This window comes from Bos taurus, chromosome 20 (genome assembly GCF_002263795.3).
Source record: "Bos taurus isolate L1 Dominette 01449 registration number 42190680 breed Hereford chromosome 20, ARS-UCD2.0, whole genome shotgun sequence".
Taxonomy (NCBI): domain Eukaryota; kingdom Metazoa; phylum Chordata; class Mammalia; order Artiodactyla; family Bovidae; genus Bos; species Bos taurus.
In genome coordinates, this window is record NC_037347.1 from 1,007,270 (window position 1) to 1,028,141 (window position 20,872).

General features: G+C 47.3%; 1 protein-coding gene across 4 annotated transcripts in view; it reads right to left on the minus strand.

Moving 5' to 3' along the window:
- Positions 1-20,872, minus strand: part of SLIT3 (slit guidance ligand 3) — a 758,707-nt gene that overhangs the window by 564,301 nt on the left and 173,534 nt on the right. The gene's annotated exons all lie outside the window — the stretch shown is intronic.

Consider the following 20,872-nt stretch of genomic DNA (forward strand, 5'->3'; position numbering starts at 1 on the left):
GTGTCCTGTTTAATAACAGCAGAGATGAAGAGCTGTCCATGGAACCATGCCAACGATATCACTAAACGTGTCCTCCACGTGGTCCTGATGCTCAGGCTAAGGAACTGGGGGGATCAACGTGGGGTGAGGCTGCCATAGAGTCTTCACTGAATGGGGAGAAATTGAGGCTTAAGGATTAGATAAAAGAAAGCCACGGAGATTTACTGAGATTCAGGCCACGTGCTAAATGCTTTATACAGGATTGCTTCATTTAATGTTCACAATTCCAACTTACAACTCACTCTGAAGGCACTGCCTTTAGCTTTGGAAAGGCCTTGGAAGAGAAGGCAGGGCATCACAGGCAGGAACAATGGGCCTGAGCAACAGCAGGGAGGTAGTAAGAGGTCAAACAAGCCTGCGAGCCAGAGGGGACAGGACAGCCTGAGTGTGACAGGCAGGTTTCCTTGTGTCCCTGAGCTTCTGCAGGTGTCTGACGCCATGATGCCAGGGGTGGCTACAGCCCTGAGGCTTGTGCAGCACCCTTGATCTGAAGCCTCAGGAAAGAGATTTTAGCTGAGGGAAGGGATCCACACAGGAGGGACAAGGGTCAGACCACAGTCCTGAGGAACAGAGAGCCAGAATGTGGAAAGGTCCCTGTCCCCAGGCCGGAATGCAACCCACCAAGAGAAGGCATGAATATTCAACATTTTGGGGGAAGCTGCTGAGTATTCGTAGGCATTCAGCTCCTTGGACTCCGCTGGGAAGAATTCACCCCACCCCTGGAGAGGAAGTGGTGGGGGTAGGGTGGGGATGTTGGATTCAGGCAGAGATCTGGATTCCGACTACCCACCCAGAATGCCTAAGTGGCCTACAGCTATTCTCTGCTCTTGGAGCCAAAGGAATCCCCTTAAGACAGAGTCACAGAGGGAGTGTTGAAGGTGCTGGGTGGAGAGAAGGGGGAGAGGAGCAGGGAGTGTAGGATGGGAGTGAAAAGCTACCTTTCCTTTAGGCAAAGCTTCGAGCAGCAGCTATGATGTTCAGAAAGCTGCCGTTACAATGCTTCTTGACCTCAGTAAGAGGAAGTGTTCAGAGTGGGACCCTGCCACTGTATCAGAACCAATAAGAAGGCTCTCAAGGGCCAAGTTGAGATTATAATTAAATGGGGCATAAGAATCACCAACCTGGACTGACCAACATTTGGTCCATTTTCATCAAAGGGTTCCCGCTGGAAATACTAAATTGCCCTCAGATAATTCTTGCAGGGTCTTTTTATGCACTCATTAACCTAATTTTTTAAAAGTTCTAAGCTCACATTTTCTCAACACCAGTCCTATAAAACCCAAGTCCCACCCAATGTGCCATGAATCCTGATTCCACAGTCAAAAATATCTGGGGCACTATCTGTGTACAAATTTTTGCCTCTTGGAAATTTCCAATGGATATTAACATGATAAAGGCTCTGAGAAGTCCTACAGTCAAAAAACTTCCCATACTGCCTTTAGCACAGTATTTCCCAGACATGTTTGACCAGGGTGCTTCTTTCTGAACATCTATTAAGATGGGACATATTTGGGAAATGCACCTCTAGATGTGAAGTGGATGTTCAGATCTTCCACCTCAAATACTTCAAAGATAATGAATTCCATAAAATCAACAGCTGCTCTCTGGCACTACTTCCCATTTGTTACGGGTTTAATGTTTGTGTTTCCCTCAAAATTCATAAGTTGAAGTCCTAATCTTCAATGTATGTGGAGGTGGGACCTTTGGGAGGTAATTAGGTTTAAATAGGTCATGGTGGGTGGTCGTCAAGTTGGGATTAGTGCACTTATTAGAAAAGAACAGAGCTCTCATTCTCTCCCTCCCTCTCTCTCCCACCTCCCCCTCTCTCCTACCCTCCCTCCATTTCTCTCTCTCTCCCTCTCTCTCTATCCCCCGCCCCCCTCTCTCCCCGTCTCTCTCGCTCTCTCTCCCTCCCTCCCTCTCTCCTGTTCTCCCTCCATTTCTCATCCTCATGCAAGGGTACCTCATGGAGATGGCCTTTGGCAAGCCAGGCAATGGCACCCCACTCCAGTACTCTTGCCTGGAGAATCCTATGGACGGAGGAGCCTGGTAGGCTGCAGTCCATGGGGCCGCTAAGAGTCGGACACGACTGAGCAACTTCACTTTCACTTTTCACTTTCATGCATTGGAGAAGGAAATGGCAACCCACTCCAGTGTTCTTGCCTGGAGAGTCCCAGGGATGGGGGAGCCTGGTGGGCTGCCGTCTATGGGGTTGCACAGAGTCGGACATGACTGAAGTGACATAGCAGCAGCAGCAGCAGCAAGAGTTCTCACCAGAACCCAACAGTGCTGGCACCCTGATCTCATACTTACCAGTCTCCAGAACTGTAAGAAATAAATGTTTGTTACTTAAGCCACCAATGTACAGGGTTTTGTTATAGCAGCTTCCACTAAGACACCATTTATTCAGTTTTTCCATTAAAAAATATTTTAGCCCTGCACTAAACCCTGCTAATAAAAAATAAAAACACAATTCCCAACTCACAAGCAGCTCACAGTCTGGTGGGAAAGGCAGACAAAACATCAGCTTTGGAGTTGGCATGGTTAGTGCTCAAATGGCAGGGGCCCAGAGGCAGCCTTTCTAACAAATAAAACTAGCATCAGCAGGGAAGGCTTCCTGGAGGAAGATAAACAAGAGCTGACTTTTAGACCGCAGGATGTGAGCAAAGCCTTCCAGGTATGACTAAGAAGGCACAAAGATGCAGAGAAAACAAATCATGGTGAATCCCTGAAATGCCAAAGGCTAGCTACGGCCAAGAGTGAGCAAAGACGTGGGCCAGAGTCAGAGCTGGGGAGGGAGGCAGAGGTGCAGTCAGGAATCCCATCAAGTCCTCTCTGTTCTCCTAATATCCTGTCATGCTTCCAGGATCTGGAAACAAAGGCATGGCCATTCTAAGTTTGCATCCCTTCTCCCATTATTTTCCCAGCCTATGAATTCTAATGTTCACCCTTCATCAGCCTTGATGTCACCTCAATCTGCCTTTATTTTTTTTTTAAGCTCCCTTGGGTCATTCCTGGTGATAGCTGCAGATGACTTTTCCCTGTTTTAGGGAGGACCTGGGAATGAAATTGCAAGGCATTCTAGGCATGACTGCTGTCTTGAAGCAGCCTAGCTAGTATCTGGAACAGGAGGCGGGCTGCGATCTTCAGCATGCATCCTAATCAGAGCTCCTCCTGGCTGAGGCATGCTGGCTCTAGTCTCTGGATGCCTAGAATCCACTCTGCTTTTTTCCAGTATGTGACCCAGACTGGGTTAATCAGAGCTCCTAGAATCTGGCCATAACGACCAGTCCAAAGAAGGGCCCATGGCTCTAGCCAGACCCAACAGGAGTCCTGCCCTGAGAATCTTCTGGAACGAACACCAGGGAAGACTCTTGGTTCTCTGACCGCAAAGCTGTAAGGACATTGTGCCAGTCTGCCAGAGCTCCATCAGAAGGGGACATGAGGGATGAAGCTACGAGACAGAGAGACGTGAGATGACATTTGGAGAGTGACAGCCAGCCAGCGGGCTCTGGTCCTGGTGGCCTTTAGCACCAGCCCGATATCATGACTTTGTGTTCTCATCACTGACGCTTGCTTGGTTTTTCCTTATTCCACTTTGCTTCAAGTTTCTGTCTGTGGTAACCTTGAGAGTCCCCAAAAGCCAGGTTCCTCGAGGGAGGAAGTGGTCAGATCCCAAGAAGCCACACACAGCCCCTGGCATGATTTCTAGAATTCTCTGGAGACAGTTGGGATGTCATCAGAAAGAAGTGAAGACAGTATCTCTTCTTCACAGTGTGATGACAGATCCTCTGGGGTGGCGTGTATAATAAATAAGCTCCAGAATTGGAAAGGAGAGGGTTCTGATCTCGTTTCCATCTCTTCTTAACTCTGAGACCTTCAGTCCTTTAAATCCTTTCCCTCAGCACAAATGCAGATGACTAACACCACCTCACAGGGTTGGGAGGAAGACATAAAGACGCTGGAGAAAGGCCTTGCCCAGCACAGAGCACAGCACCAAACACGTGAATTTTCTTTTCTTTTTCTTTCTTTCTCGCTCTCTTCTTTTAAAGCCGCCTGCCTGTCTCTCGCGTTCAGTTGACGCCTCTCTCTCCACTTGGGCTGTTTCGCAGTCTTCAGTGCGCTTCTTTATTTTTTGCTTTGGTTGTGCCTCGCGTAGCGTGTGGGATCTCAGTTCCCGACCAGGGTTGGAAACTACCTCCCCTGCAGTAGAGTGCAGAGTCTTAACCACTGGACCACGAGGGAAGTTCCTGTTAATTCTCTTGTGTTTTTAATTCTGCTCTGGAAGCCCAACTCATCAGCACATCACAGTCCATGGCAGCTCCAGGCGAGGAGGAGCCAGAACGAAGAGCCTTTACAGCCCGAGCAAAAGAGAAGCGGCAGCTGGCCCTCACTTGTCCTACCTGCCTATTTCCACATCTCTTTCTGCTTTCTACTGCCTCAGCAAAGAAAAATGAATTGCAAAAAAAAAAAAAATTCTTCCTCTAAAATGTAACTTTCCCTGTCATGCATGTGATGCTAATACCTTTTGCTCTCTTTATACCTTTTGATGGTCCTTTCTCCCTGGCTGGGTTCATAACGGTACAACCACTGATACACGGATAAATGTACATCCATCTTAGATGGAAAATGCCTCTAAGGGAGAGGTTGGGTCTGCATATTCTACTCCCTACAGAGCTCAGCAATACATCAGAGACAATCATGGCAGTGACAGTAAAGCTCGAGTTTGTGTCTTATCAGCTATGGGAAGAATTAAGAAAATGGAGAGGAACACACTGAGCTCTTACTATGAGTCAGAAAATAGGATCATGCTGAAAATATATCATCACCCTCAACTGTTTCTACAACCCTGGCTGTTATATCCTTTCAAATATTGGACACTGAAGGTCAGAAAAGAACAATCGTGTATGCACATGGCACGGCTGGTCCATGATACTCGGACTATGTGTGTGGCTGCCTCACTTCCCACCTCTAGTACATGGACTGATTACGGGGGCAGGCAGATGGGGTTCTCAGCTCCACCACTGACATGTTAGCTTGAGCAAATTATTTATCATCACTGAGTTTATTTCCTCTTCAGTAAATGCCCATCTCACAAGATGATGCTGAAGATCAAATGAGATCATAAAGATGGTCTATTCTGGCCACCTGATGTGAAGAGCCCACTCACTGGAAAATACCCTGATGCTGGGAAAGATTGAGGGCAGGAGGAGAAGGGGGTGACAGAGGATGAGATGGTTGGATGGCATTACCGACTCAATGGACATGAGTTTGAGCAAACCCTGGGAGACAGGGAAGGAAAGGGAAGCCTGGTGTGCTGTGGTCTACAGGGTTGAAAAGAGTCAGACATGACTTGGAGACTGAACAAAAACAACAATAGAGGTAATAGGGTTTAGGGCAATGCCTGCTACTTTCTAAACACCTAACAAATGGTAGCTGCTGTGACATGGCTGTGCTATTTACCGTTATTCCACTACACCTTCTAGCCTTTTTAGGTTCAGAGAGTAAACAAGAGGTGCTTTTGCTTCTGTTTTCCACCCGAGATTTCTGCAGCTACACTGGTGATATCTGTGGGCCCCTCACTTTGCCCACACTCACGGTAGGAGTGCAGGGTGTCTGGATCTGGCTTGAGGCTGCCCCAAAGCCAAGAGAACTGCTCCCAGAGAGCGCAAGAGCTAAGGCTCCCCTTCCACCCTGCCTGCCGCAGAGTTGGTGGCGTCCACCTCCCCCATGAGGATGCCATATGGACCCTGTTTTCCCTCCGGCAATCAGCATTGCACTGGCAACGCAGACCATGAAATAAGCTCTTTATCACCCAGGACTTTTTCTCTTGGGCTTTCTCTTGCTGCCTGACAAACAACTGTTAGGTTTCCCAACACAACAAAACACTCCTGGGTCCACTCCAACAGCCACCCCACAAAAAGTGAGGATGCAAGAAAACAAGACCCCCCTCATTTCTTGAGCTTTCCACATTTCTTGTGACTTGGGTGCTCACATGTTCCCTTTCAACAGCCTTCTGCAGAGAGAGGCAAAGCCAAGAAAAACCCTCTCCCAGTGCCAACGCCTTCATCCTTCTTTTTGCTAAGAGGCAACAAGGCTAAGGTGAAAGAAGACAGAACTTGGAGCCACACAGGCAAGGTATGAATCCCAGTCCTGAAACTTCCTTACCGAATGACCTTGGGCAAAACACTTCACCTTTCAGAGTCTCAGTGTTTTCTTCAGCCAAATGGGTTCATAATCCCTACTAAGCCACACAACTGTTGAGAGAAGCCACGTGAATAGATGCAGAAGCACTGCAGAGCAAGTGATAACCATACTGTGGCCATCACACTTCCTTACCATGGAGTTGAACTGTCTGAAAAAAGAAAGCTACGGGGAGTGATCTAAATCAATCTCTCCATCTCCATATAAAACATTTGTCGGAAGGTTCTTCTTTTGGCAAAGCAAGGATCAGCAACCTTTTTCTGTGAAGGGCCACATTATAAATATTTTTGGCTTTGAGGGCCATACAGTTTCCTGCCAAGAACTAAGGCCCTCTGCCACTGGAGCACAGATAGGGCCACGGCCACAGAGAGTATGAAAGTGAGTGGCTGTAGCTGTGTGCCAATAAAACTTTATTTACAATAGCAGGTGGCAGCGGGCTGGAGGGAGCTGCAGACTGAGGTTTGCCCACATCGGCCATAGCTGTTTAGAATTGGGAGCTGGGGAAAAGCATCTGCCTTGCCAAGCAAACCGGAATGTGTTCAGAGAGTCAGAGCCCATGCCAGCCACCAGAATTCCCTCTCTGCCTCTGAGACACTGGAGGTGTAGATTTATGAGCATGGCAATTTGTTTCACATAATTCTGTCCATAATTACACTAGCAGCCATTAGGTAAATGATTTGGCCCTTTCCCCTGAGTAATATTTCCCCCACTGAAATAAATGGAGGGTGTACTTCTCTCCCATAAGTTAAGCATATTATTTGCCTCATCACACAAGGCAAATGCAGCAGCTCTGAGCTATTAGTCTATCACTGCAGTGATCAGACAGCCAGGAGCCAGAAGTAATTTACAACAGGGAAGTAAACAGGGCCCCAGATAAATAAATAAGAGGCCCGGGCTGGTCTGGGGCCTGAAAAGATTAAGTAAGGAGAATATCTAGTGAGAGATTTAGTGCTAAGTGAGGTAGGACCGGAGCAGCCTCCTAGAGAGAAATCAAATTATATCACTGAAAAGAGATATTACTGAAGCCCCTCATGCTGAGATGGGAAATCAGCACTCCTTGGGAGGGGAGGGTTGCCATCATTAGCACAGCAACTGGGGATTCCACACTGAAGTCTGGCTAATTAAGTGCAGGTAAATGCTTACAGATGACAGGTAAGCAGGGTGCAGTGTTCACGCCCACCAAGAAAACCCGGTCAGTTTCCCAGCAGCTGCTGGCTTATAAGTAACAGGCTGGGGGCTTTTTTCTTAAATGATAAACCTCCTTACACAGGATGGGTCCTCAGAGGTAACTAGCTGCAACGGGGAAAAAGTGATGCTGAAGTGGATACCAAGCTGACTCTGGGTTTTTAACTTCTGAAATTCTTAAAAGGAGATGGAGATTCAGACGCACTGTGCTGGTTGCCCCTGGGAGGGCTGCAAGGTCTGAGAAGCAGCCCTCATCCATCACCCCCCACCCTCTAAGAGGACTTCCTCTTCACTTCCTTTTGATGGTGCCCTTCCAACGCCAGGGTGGAAACCTTAGGGGGTCAGTCTCTACATCTCCCTCTTGTCTGCCTATTCTGTTGATTCATTTCCTGCAATGACTCTCAAGTGAGGTTGAGTCTTTGGATTCCCTTCCTCAAGTATGTCATGACAATAACCACATACTCGCAACAACCCTTTCACAGGTAAGAACTGCTCATCCTTACTTGGATGAGCAAATCTATCAGCAAGATCACCTCTCTCAAGTGGATATCTTTGCTCTTAAAAGAGAAACAGCTACCCAGGCAGGCTGACCCCTGGAAACCCCTATCCTTAATTCCTAGTAAATCAATGGTCCTTCTTCCATGATTTCTCTTCTCTGCCACTTACTGACAAATCATGGCAAAGGTAGGAATGTATCTTGCTTGGGCTGTGCCCACAGCCCTGGACTAGGAATCCCAGGACTGGGGTTTGTGAGTTCCATACTGCACTGTGCCGCAGTTTCTCCAGCTGCAAAAACAAAGGCCTATTTCTAGAAGTTCTAGAAAAGCCATCCAGCCCTGGGGTTCTGGGAAGATGATGCTCTTGCCTCCTGAGGGGTTGCTGTAGAGACAAGGGTTGACATAGAGCTTGGTACAGAACGGAGGGGCACGTGTGTGATCAGAAATTCTTCCAGCTGCCTTGGGGAGCAACCAAAAAAGACAAAAACAAACCAGAGATCAATTTCCCCCCAAAGATTCCTACTTTCGCTCCTTCTTTCCCTTGCCCCTTCACTGAGTCTTTATCTTTACCGCCTCTGTTCCATGTTTACTATTTGGTGATTGGTGTTCTTTTTCCTCCCTCCCTCTCCTTCTCACTCTTGCGGTTCTTCCTTCCTCTCCATCCTATGATTCCATCCCCCATTCATCTAAGGGAGAGACACCTCCTCTTTTCCCCATAACATGGAATGAAGGGTAGTAAGTGGGGCTCTCTTCTCATCAAGGCAGCAGTACAGCGAGTCTCGAAGGCCTGCCTTCCCAGGGCAGCACTGGTAAATGCCCATTGCTAACGGATGCCAGGTTTGCAGAAAGGAGAAGAGACAGGTGGGGCAGAGGCCTGGGTAAGGGAAAAGGGGAACAAACAGTAGTCTGGCGCTGTAGCTATGCCAGTCAGAAACCCTAGAGAGAGTCTGTTTAGAAAACGTTAATATTTTGATGTTCCAGTGTGGTTCTGGTTCAATTATTTCGGAAGACATGGTTGACTTCAGGTTTGGACTAATTCACCAGATGTCTTTCAAACAACCTCTGGTTTAGATCTCAAAAAAATAATTGGAGGTTTAGGTCAATGCTCAGTAAATGAGTGTGATCTATTCTTTTTTCATACTAAGATTGGGGCTTGTTTTGAGCCCCCACAGGTCTCAAAGGCTTTCTGGAAAGCCTTCACTGAGCTAAGGCTTCCAATAGCTAGACGATTCCTTTCAATGTCCATTAGAAGTAAAAAAAAAAAAAAAAAAAAAATCAGTGAGGCCTGAAGATGAAGCAAACACAATTTATCTTTTCATTTCATTGTGTCACAGAATATTATTCCCAGGTCTTTGAAATAAGCATCAAAAAATAACATTCCCTCCCCAGCTCTCAGTCCCGGACATTGGCTCACATCTGCCAGCAGAGGAGCCCAGCATGAGGTCTTTCTCTCTCTTTGGTGGAAGTCTGAATCCCACCCTAGTGGCCCTTGAAGTCAGCTCACACCTGTGCTGCAAGGCATATCTGTGTGTGGATGGGCTCGTCCCAGGACGGCCCTCTCAGCACCCCAGGATAGAGTCCTTCTACTTTTTAAACCCAAGTAATTTGTCTTGCAAAGAGTAAAATAAACAGAGTCTAAAAACCAAGAGAAGAAGTCCAGTGTGTTAGTCTTATCCTCACTCTTATGTATGTGCAATATTATCGAGTGTGTGTCTATGTCCGTGAGTGCATATATGTAGCTCAGTCATGTCCAACTCTTTGCAACCCTGTGGACTGTAGCTCACCAGGCTCCTTTGTCCATGAGATCCTCCAGGCAAGAATACTGGAGAGGGTTGCCATGCCCTTCTCCAGGGGATCTTCCTGACCCAGGGATCGAACCCAGGTCTCCTCCTTTGCAGGTGGATTCTTTACTGTAAAGCTACCAGGGAAACCATATATGTACACATATGCTATTAAATATTATTTGGGACTTTTTCAGAGCTATGAGCAGACAGTGCCGGTCTGGAGCAGAAGGTGCCTTTGATCATGTGCTGAGAGCAAAAACCAGACCGTGAAAAGCCCAAGTTCCTTTTCTCATTCACTCCTTTATAGCACACTTTTGCAGTGCCCGCTCCATGTTAGGTGCAGTGGTAGCCAATTACAGAGTCAACAAGACAGACAAATCCCAGCCCTCAGGAAGCTTCCAATCTCCTGGGGGACACACAAGCAGAAAGTAAATAATAAATGGACAGAAGAACTTTGGGTAGTGATAAGTGTTATGAAGAAAACAAAACCAGGTCATGTTATAGACAGTGGCTAGTAAGGAAGGGATGCTACTGTGGGCAGGGTGATCAGGGAAGGGTCTCTAAGGGAGTGCACAGGCCAAGGCCACGATCTGAGAAAGGGATGGGAGTGTGGGAGTACCAGGAAGAAGGCTTGGAGGCTGCAGTGCGGTGGAAGTGGGAAGCGTGTCCTAGGATGGCACTAAGAAGAACGGGGGCCAGGCTGTGATGTGGGAGCTTGGCGTTATTCTTAGGAGGATATGAAGTCATTGAAGGTTTTATTGGGGGAATGAAATCTGATTGGACTGAAAACAATCACGGTAACTGTCGAATGGATGATGGACAAGCAGGAAACATGAGTAGAAGCAGGAGGATTTGGTGGGGAGGTCCTTGCAGTCATCTCATGGAGAAAGGATGGTGGCACGTACTTGGGTGATGACAACAGACGACGCAGAGTGACAGGCTCTACCCGGCTGTCCCACCATGCCTATCAGTGACTCCACACGCAGGGAAAAACGGGCAAGTACAGTACTTCCTGGGCAACAAGTCTCACTGCTGCTGCTTTTCAACCTCATTAGGCCTAATGATCGCCCATCCTTCACTCTCATTTACGCAAAGGAAGTGCCACGCATGGGGCAAGAGGATCTGCAGAGAGCGCCGTTAGCAGCGGAAGCCATGACAATTATTTCCCAAGATAATGCTGTCCAGTGGCTGAGCCCTCGGGAACGAGTGGGCGACAAAGCTCTGCTTTGTGTTGTAATGTGGAGTGACCATCCCTGCAGGTCTTGGGGAGAAGCCTGGCCCAGGCACATCTCTTCCAGGGAACAGAGGAGCTCTCTCTGGAGGCCAGAAAACATTTACACTAATAATTTACTGTCTCTGACACAGATCTGCCACTACCATCTCTGTGCACCAAAAACACCAATTATATGAGCCAAGGAGACAAAGTGTCTCCTGTTCCACCAGCGCGGCTGCTGTCCTGACCTCTGGTATCTCCTCAGAGCGTTGCTCAATAATGTGAGCTCATTTAAAAGTCAGTATCGTGCACTAAAGTGGAATTATATCTGTGCTCTGATTCTGCAGTCTGTAAGGGATCTTCATTTATCTGTCTGAGATTCTTATACAGAGAGAAGGTTTCACTGTGTCTGTGTGTGGTGTTGACGGGTATGTGCATTTGCTTTTGAAATAAAAGGGGGAGTGGAGGAGGAGATATAAATACACAGGAAGGAGATGACTGGGCCGTGATATTAATAACATGGATGACCCAGCCTTTCTTTCTCTATTGCTACCATTGATTTTCATTTTTAAAAATTATTAAAGTTAGGGTGCTCTTTCTGAGCATCCTGATCTATGGTTCAGTTCAGTTCAGTCGCTCAGTCGTGTCCGACTCTTTGCGACCCCATGAATCGCAGCACGCCAGGCCTCCCTGTCCATCACCAACTCCCGGAGTTCAACCAGACTCACGTCCATCGAGTCGGTAATGCCATCCAGCCATCTCATCCTCTGTCGTCCACTTCTCCTCCTGCCCCCAATCCTTCCCAGCATCAGAGTCTTTTCCAATGAGTCAACTCTTTGCATGAGGTGGCCAAAGTATTGGAGTTTCAGCTTTAGCATCAGTCCTTCCAATGAACACCCAGGACTCATCTCCTTTAGAATGGACTGGTTGGATCTCCTTGCAGTCCAAGGGACTCTCAAGAGTCTTCTCCAACACCACAGTTCAAAAGCATCAATTCTTCGGCGCTCAGCCTTCTTCACAGTCCAACTCTCACATCCATACATGACCACGGGAAAAACCAGAGCCTTGACTAGATGAACCTTTGTTGGCAAGGTAATATCTCTGCTTTTCAATATGCTATCTAGGTTGGTCATAACTTTCCTTCCAAGGAGTAAGCATCTTTTAATTTCATGGCTGCAGTCACCATCTGCAGTGATTTTGGAGCCCAAAAAAATAAAGTCTGACACTGTTTCCACTGTTTCCCCATCTATTTCCCATGAAGTGATGGGACCAGATGCCATGATCTTCGTTTTCTGAATGTTGAGCTTTAAGCCAACTTTTTCACTCTCCACTTTCACTTTCATCAAGAGGCTTTTTAGTTCCTCTTCACTTTCTGCCCTAAGGGTGATGTCATCTGCATATGGCTCAGAGTTTCCTAAATTCCAAATTCAATGAAATTGAGATGGAGGGAATCAGTTCTTGGCTACCCTTTTATCCTCTTAGAAATGCAGTTTTCTCCCTTAGACAGAGCATCCTGACCTCTCAAAGTCAAGATGCTTCCTCCCCACTGAGAGAAATGTTGGCATGTATATTTTAATCAAAAGCTGGTCCAGAGCCCTAGACATGCCAATGAGAGCCCAAACTATCAGCTGCCTAGCTGAACCCTCTGCTTCACCAACCATGGGGAGGACTTTGGGCTACACAACGGGCAGCACAGATCAAGACAAATCCGACTTCCAAGCAGGCTACATCACCACAAGCAGGGTGAGGAGATTAGAGAAGGAATGATGGAAATAAAGGAACATCATGAATAAAACATTAAAATATTATTCTAAACCATGAATCAAAAACTCAGGCCCAGCACACCACATTCAGGCAAGGAGCGTGAAATTTACTTAAACTTCTCCATTTCTGTTTGGTTTGGACAGTACCGTGTTATCATAGTTTTGCTGTTGTTAATACTGTGTCAACACTTTCATTACAAGCTTTAGGCTCCAGGATTTATAAATGGACTGCAAACTTTACAAATGGAAACTGTTGCTCAAAGTCCAGGATCCCTAGGACAACCAGGAGAAAGTCACTATTACAGACTTTTGTGTATGTGTATAATTCAAAATTAGGCTAGAATTTGGGACATCAAATTAAAATGCTATTTGTCCCCTGGAGGGATTCCCAAGTGGTGGTTGAAAATGAGAGATGATCAGGCCCTTTAGAAAGGTTTCCGTTGATACTGAATGTGATTCGAGAACAAACAGGTCAAGATTATGAGACAGGGGTACACACCATCATTTAGGGAATTGGAGAATGTGTGCCTGGGGTCTTCTCATGTCAACAAGGCTGATATATTTCGATATGCAGTGTGATAGTTCCCTGACATGTCAAGTCCCCTGAGAGCTCTAACCCTAGAGAAGGAGGAACACGTGCAAAGGTACGGGTGAAGGCTGGCCTCGGATTGTCATCTTCAGGAAAGGGCTACCTTGCCACCCACCCTTTAACCCTCTTAGAAATGCAGTGTTCTCCCTTAGAGCATTCTGACCTCTCAAGGTCAAGATGCTTCCTCCCCACTGGGAGAAATGTTGGCATGTATATTTTAATCAAAAGCTGGTCCAGAGCCCTAGACATGCCAATGAGAGGGCAAACTATCGGCTGCCTAGCCAAACCCTCTGCTTCGCCGACCATGGGGGGGAGGACTTTGGGCTACACAACGGGCAGCACCGATCATCATGGTCTCTACGAGCACCCTTGGCTTTGTCCATACAGCCTGGCCAAGCCTGGCCAACCCCACCACATGCCACAGGGTGCTGAGAACAGCACATGTTCTTCTGCAGAAAGTTTCCAACTGTGCAGGTGGGTCCCGGCCAAGGAAGCCTGAGAGGAGCCAGGTGGCGAACAGCCCGTGCTCATACCCTCAGGGCTAAGATGAGACATGTCTGCATTCTGGACTCAGCATCCCAACAACCAGCGCGTGGTGGTGACACAGGCAGTGGGTGCTCAGCGGATGCTTGAACTGTCCCTGGTAAAACAGTCTTTTCTCCGCCTGGGAACTGAGCAAGAATGTCCCCCGTAGGGAACTGACCATGTGCCAGGGATCAGCCTGGGAGTTTGATTTTTCTATTTTCCTACAGATGGACCAAGGCTTTTGGCTTTGCAAGAACTCAACCTCTTCTTGCCATCAGTTGTTTCATGCTCACCAGCTCTCCAGCTGAGCGAAGATTCATGAGGCTTCCTAAGTCCTTACCCATGTAGCCCTCTCTCCCTTCATTCTTCCTTTTCCTGTAGCAATTCAGTTGGCCCCCAGGGTTCCAACCATCACCAGGGTCCAGTGCTTTTCATCACAGGTTGGTCTGACTTCCTCCAAGCGTGCCTCTTCCCATCCTGACCCATGGCCTCACTCTCAAATGTTAACCCTTTCCATACATCCTCGGAAAAGCATCTTGGAACCCCTACTAAGTAGCCCAGCAAAAACCTTTACCTTCGAACCAAAGAAAATACTAAATCCATGAAGTCACTTAAGCTATGCTTCCAAAGAGAGGGAAACTCAAAATGTTTTATACAGCAACCTATAAGAAACTCATTTTGTGGGATGTTTCACATTCCAGCCCATGCTTATTCCCCCATATATCCCTGCCAGTAATATCAACCAGATGTGGCAAAGAAGTCTGTGCAGAATTGTAAAAATTACAAGCATATTCTGTAATTCCAAAGCATTGTAAAGTCACAGCTTGGTTTTCTTTCTTAAAAAAAGAAATGTAAAAACTTTCCAAGCTGGCAGAATGTACTCAAATGCAAGTATTGCCTGATCACTTTAGAAGATTCTCCTGCTGGCCCAAAGAGCTAAAGAATTGGAAAACGTAAAACCTCACTCTATCTCTGATAAATTGAGGGAACTTAGAAAGGTACTTGCAAACATGCATTTAAGTCTATAAACTCTTCTCTTTTAATGTTTCAAGGCTTAATATCCTAGATCTGAGATACGAGCATAGGTTCATATACGCTCATATGAGCATAAAAGTACAAACCCCGAGTCTTGAAAGCTTCAGAGTTCCATGACTGCTCTCTTATTCTCCCCTCCCCCTACCACCCACCTATCGTCTTTTTCAAGATGTATTTCAGCGCCAGCAGCACAAAAACAGAAAAATATATAGAACTGGGGGTCAGAACAACCTGGGTTTATTCCTGGTGAGTTAGCTAAACTCATGCCTCAGTTTCATCATCTGTGTAGTGGGCACAAACACACCTACCCTGAAGGAAGGCCAAAGATGGCAAATGCATAAGGTGTGTAGCACACAGTAGGTGCTTATGAAATGTTTGGTGCCTTCTCTACTTCCCAACCTATAAAATAATAGGGTTGTACTATTTCAGTGTTTCCCAAAATATGCCCCATGGGTGGGTGACCTACACCAAAATCATCTACTTACAGAGTCAAATCCTTAGGTTCATTCCAGATCTAATGAACTAGAGTCCTTGAGGACAAGGCCCGGGAATCAACATTTTAACTAGGACCTCAAAGGATTTTTTTTCTATAGGCCAATCTAAGAACCACTGCAATCTGGATCCTTGCTCTGCAAAGTGTAGTCAAGCAGAAATGCAGAGTCCTAGGGCCCACCCCAGAGCTGCAGAACCAGAGTCCACATTTTAACCAGATTCCCAGGTATTCAGATATGCAGTCAAGGTTGAAAAATGCTGGTCCAGATAACTTTTACTTCTAGCCCTTTCATTCAATAGGATGAGTCTATAAGGCAATTCAAAGTATTATCCTTACAATCAACTGTGTGAACAAGGCCAAAGGCTTCTGTGCTCAGTTGGATAAAGTCTCAGTGAAGGGAGAATAGAAACCTTGCCTGACTTCTTTCCCTCGCTCCAGCTTCAGGCACTACAGTGAATGCGACTCACACAAAACAGAAACCCCAAGAGTGCCAGGGTATCCACTGCAATCCATTATCTGTCCACATGCAGACTAAAGCTAAACCCGTCTTCAAGCACATGATGAAGCCTGTCATAAAGCGAGAGGAAGGCTGGCCTTGCCCCAGCGCTCGGGGGTTGGGGGGTGCTGGAGGAGGAAGCAGAGTTCCAATGGGTGAGGATTCTTTCCCTGAGACTGAGGTAGCCGTGTCCCTGGAAAAAGTGACCCCCATGTCTGCGATGGTGAGGCTGGCCTCACCGTCTGCCCCTGGCCTCTGAAGGCCGGGCCAGCCTAGAAGCGGGACAGGTCTCCTGGACCCAGCTCCAGGCAGGCCGTCTCTGAGGCCCCCTCCCCCGACGGACTGGCTTTCCCCTCATCCTGTTACCATTTTACCACATCAGATAACAACTCTGCTGGAAAACTGAGTAGTGTGGGTTTTGTTTTCTCCACTGGTTTTTCACTTTTATAGCGCCGTTTCACATCAGTGCAGAGTTTTATGGAGACACACATTGCATGTACTTATGTTTTAAAGGTTAGTGCAGAATTGGAAGACTCAGGTGGCTGCGAAAGGATCTCCGAGAAGCAGAAGGTAGAGGTACAGCATTCCAGTCATCCAACAAATGTGGGCTCACGAGGGCTTCAGGGATATACAAGAACTGCAGCACTGGCTGAGCTTCTATCAGGCCGCGCCGGCACTTAAGTTGTAACTTGTTATAACTCTAGGATGGAAATGGTGGTGAGGATGTGCGCTCTGGGCTCGGGCAAGCCTCAGTTTGAATTTTAGCTTTGCCAGTGACCTTGAGCAAGCTGTCCAAATCTCTAGGACCCTGTCTGTTTATCTCTAAACTGGGGATAATGGAGTATCTAACCTCCTAAACCTGAGAATGGTGGTGGTGGTTTAATCGCTAAGTTGTGTCTGACTCTCGGACACGACTGAGCGACTTCATTTTCACTTTTTACTTTCATGCATTGGAGAAGGAAATGGCAACCCACTCCAGTGTTCTCGCCTGGAGAATCTCAGGGATGGGGTAGCTTGGTCGGCTGCCATCTACGGGGTCGCACAGAGTTGGACACGACTCAAGCGACTTAGCAGCAGCAGCAGCAGTGTCTGACTCTTGAGACCGCAAGGACTGTACCCCACCAGGCTCCTCTGTCCATTCTACAGGCTAGAGTACTAGAGAGGGTTGTCACTGCCTTCTCCAGGGGATCTTCCAGATCGAAGGACTGAATCTTGCATTGCAACCAGATTCTTTACCGACTGAGCCACCAAGGAAGAGAAGCTACCTGAAAGCAGATCGCAGAGAGATTCACAGTAAATATGCAGAAAACACTTGGGATCTATTATGTGCTGATGTGTTCATTCATTTGTTCAAGTTCCTGCCCCCAGGACTTAAATGAGGCTCTATTTGGAGACTGGGTCTTTAATGAGTTCACTAAGTGTGGCCCTAAGACAACAGGAGTAGTGTCCTTGTGACAGAAGGACGGGACCTCACGGGCGAGCGTGAACAAGACAACAGCAGCAGAAGCACAGGAAGAAGACCATCAGCTGCATGGCAAGAAGAGAGGCCTCCGGAAACCAGCCCTGCCAGCACTCAGATCTGAAACTTCCAGGCTGTAAGCTGTGAGGAAACAAATTTCTGTTATTTAAGCCATCTGGTCTGAGGCACTTTATTGTCACAGCCCCAGCAAACTAAGACAGGAGCTCTGACTAGTATCCCTGTTGTCTAGCTAATCAACCAGAGACTAAGATAGTTGAGGTCACTTGCCCAGGGTCAGTCAGCAGAGGGTGGGATCCAAACCCAAGTCTGGGCAGTTCCCTGACTTTTTCCTCCACTACTGGACTGCTTCAAAGAAATCCCACACGCCACAGCTAAGACCCCAAGCAGTCAAATAAATAAATATGTAAAGAAAAAAAAAAAAAGAAAGAAACACTAGATCACTTAGCAAAGCACAAATGCAGAAACGCAGCTTCTGGTTTGTTTGGGGATATGGGCATGGAGCTTCCCAGGTGGTACGGTGGAGCCCACCTGCCAACGCAGGAGACGCAAGAGAAGCAGGTTCAGTCCCTGGGTAGGGAAGATCCCCTGGAGGAGAGCTTGGCAATCCATTCCAGTATTCTTGCCTGGAGAATCCCACGGTCAGAGGAGCCTGGTGGACTGCAGTCCATGGGGTCGCAAAGAGCTGGGCATGACTGAGCTTGCACACAGCACGGATATGCGTGGCTGTGTGACTGGGGCGGAACATGGTAATATGAAGGAGAGGTACAAGCCAGCAGAAAGCGACAGTGGAGGGGATGGCTCACTCGCTGCAAGTAAGCTCCTTGAAAACTGAGGTCTCACAACTCTTGGAGGGGGCAGCAGCCCAGTGACCTGGGGCAAAGTTGGCTGTCCACGTTTCATATTGTTTTCAGCTGCCTGGCAATCAACTCCCTGAGTCTTGCAACTCCACTGACCCAAGTGAGCGACAGCAGTTTAACCCCAGCGGCATTTTTTTCAAATCCGCCAAATACTTTGCAGGACTGTGTGGAGAATAACTGGGGGCCTCTGTCCTGCTGCTAGTGCAGCTGCTTCTTCAGTCAGGCTTTAAACCACTATCAGCTACGTAACGAACTCTTCTGCCATGAATCCAGGAGAATGGAGCAGAAGGACCCCAGGGGTCTGCTCAGCCTCAGCTGGCAAAGTCAAACTCTTAAAAAGCAGCTGGGAAACTCCGTGTCCCTCTCATCCCCTTCAAAGCTCCCTAATCTGGGGAAAGGCAGACAGCTTTTAATTACTGTTTTCATCTTGTCTTTTGCTTCTCTGAAGGAATTTCTGGCAACATTAACCACTTAACTTCCAAATAACCAGAAACTTTTCACTCCTTCCCCCAGTATACAGGTAAAAGAGAAAGCTGGAAGGAGAGGCACGAAAGGAGAAATCAGTAACCTACAGACCATATAACAAGCTGTGCTCCATCCCAACCTCTCTGAATCAGGCCCGGAGAGGTGAAGTAACATGCCTAAGGTCACACAGCTTGTGGGTGGCAGAGCCAGTGCGAGGGTCGGGATTGTCCCACTCCTGGTACCTCCCTCAACCCTCCTCTATTTCAGAGCCTAGACTCTTTGCCAGATTCTCAAATGTTGACATCAGAGATGCCAAAGCCCCAGCATATGCACCATTCCTATCAGTTAGCCGGCAAAAGCTAACCATGGGCATTTTCACTGAGTGCTTTCTGTGCGCTCTATTCAATGCTAAAGGCTGTCCCTGGGCTGTTTACAAGTATATTACAAACCCCTGGAGAAAGAGGTTCTATTATAGTCTATTTTACTGATCAACAACATGAGACCAGAGAGGTTAAGTATTAATAATTTGCCCATAGTCTCATTACAAGTAATTGGGCAGCTCTTTAACACTTTTCCTTCACTGCCATCTCCTAAGATCAGCTGTGGGTCAGAAGTGAGAGAAAAGAAAGAGCAGAAATACAGCTCTGACATCTGAAAATCTTATAATCTACCTCAGGATTCAGTCAGTTCAGTTGCTCAGTTGTGTCTGACTCTTTGTGACCCCATGGACTGCAGCACGCCAGGCCTCCCTGTCCATCATCAACTCCCAGAGTTTACTCAAACTCATGCCCATTGAGTCGGTGATGCCATCCAACCATCTCATCCTCTGTTGTCCCTTCTCCTCCTGCCCTCAATCTTTCCCAGCATCAACGTCTTTTCCAAGGAGTCAGTTCTTTGCATCAGGTGGCCAAAGTATTGGAGTTTCAGCTTTAGCATCAGTCCTTCCAATGAATATTCAGGACTGATTTCCTTTAGGATGGACTGGTTGGATCTCCTTGCAGTCCAAGGGACTCTTAAGAGGCAGTTTCCCCCTCAGTCAGTCTCTCTCATCAGGAAGCTTCCATAAGCCTCTTATCCTCCTCCATCAGAGGGCAGACAGACTGAAAACCTCAGGATTAGAGTGAGCTAATATTTACTGAGTGCCCAAGGTAGGACAGAGACCTTGCTGGGTGTTCTACAGACCACAATGGTATTACCTAAGCCTCAGGGCACTTCTGCGTTCTAGGATGCTGTGGCTCATGCTCTGTGTACCGAAGGACAGAGTGAGCGTAGACACAGCACTACTACACACACACACCAAGGGATCTGATGGTGCTGCATCTGAGGGGTGTGGGTAACCAGCCAAGGTCTGATAAAAACTCTCATTTTTAGCGTGACTTCAGCTCCCCACAATAGTTAGCACAGCAGTGTAGCATGAGAGAAATACTCTGCAGCAACATGTATGAGCTCTGCTCCCCATTCCAGTGTATCCTGGTTGTACAACTACACAGAGAGTACTTAGGTAGGTCAGACAATCCTTCTGAGCTTCAGAAGTAGATTTAATAATGATTCTCTTTGCAGAATTGCTGTGAAGGCTGAAATCTGCACGCTCAGGTAGAATCAAAAGAGCTGCTGCTGCTTATAAATATGATATACAGACAAGTAGTTTAAAATCCGAGCCTTAGTTTCCTCATCTATAAAATGGGCGTATTGAGGCAGAGAGCTAATTGTAGGAGAATGAACTCACAGTCTTCGGAGTCAGATTACCTGCATTTGGTTCCTGGCTCAGTCACTGAGGAAGTGTATGATGCTGGGCAAGTCCTTGGACCTCTCTGAGCCCCAGTTCACATCTGTGGAAAAGCAGTCACAGTCCCTACACCCACACCGTCATCAGGCGCCTCAAACGAGGTACGTGCAAAGCATCAGAGGAGCACCTGGGACGCAGCGTTTGCTGCTGTCATTACCTTGAAGTGTTATTGTGAAAATCCAAGCCATTCAGTGGAAGCACAGGGAACTGCACAGATTAGATGCTCAACAAACTTATAGACATCAGATGTGTTTAAGTTCGGGGGTCTCTCGCTCTGTCTTCTGATAACAGAATTACTCTTTTCTTTGGGAAATCCATTCCCAGGACCCACACCATCATCGCCAAAAAACTGGTTAATCGGAGGACATCATCTCACCAGCCACAGTCACCTGCTCAGAGTTGGAGGTGTGACCAAGGTAAGCAACTGACTCTCAGTTCTTTTTTGCATGTCTGTCGTCAGT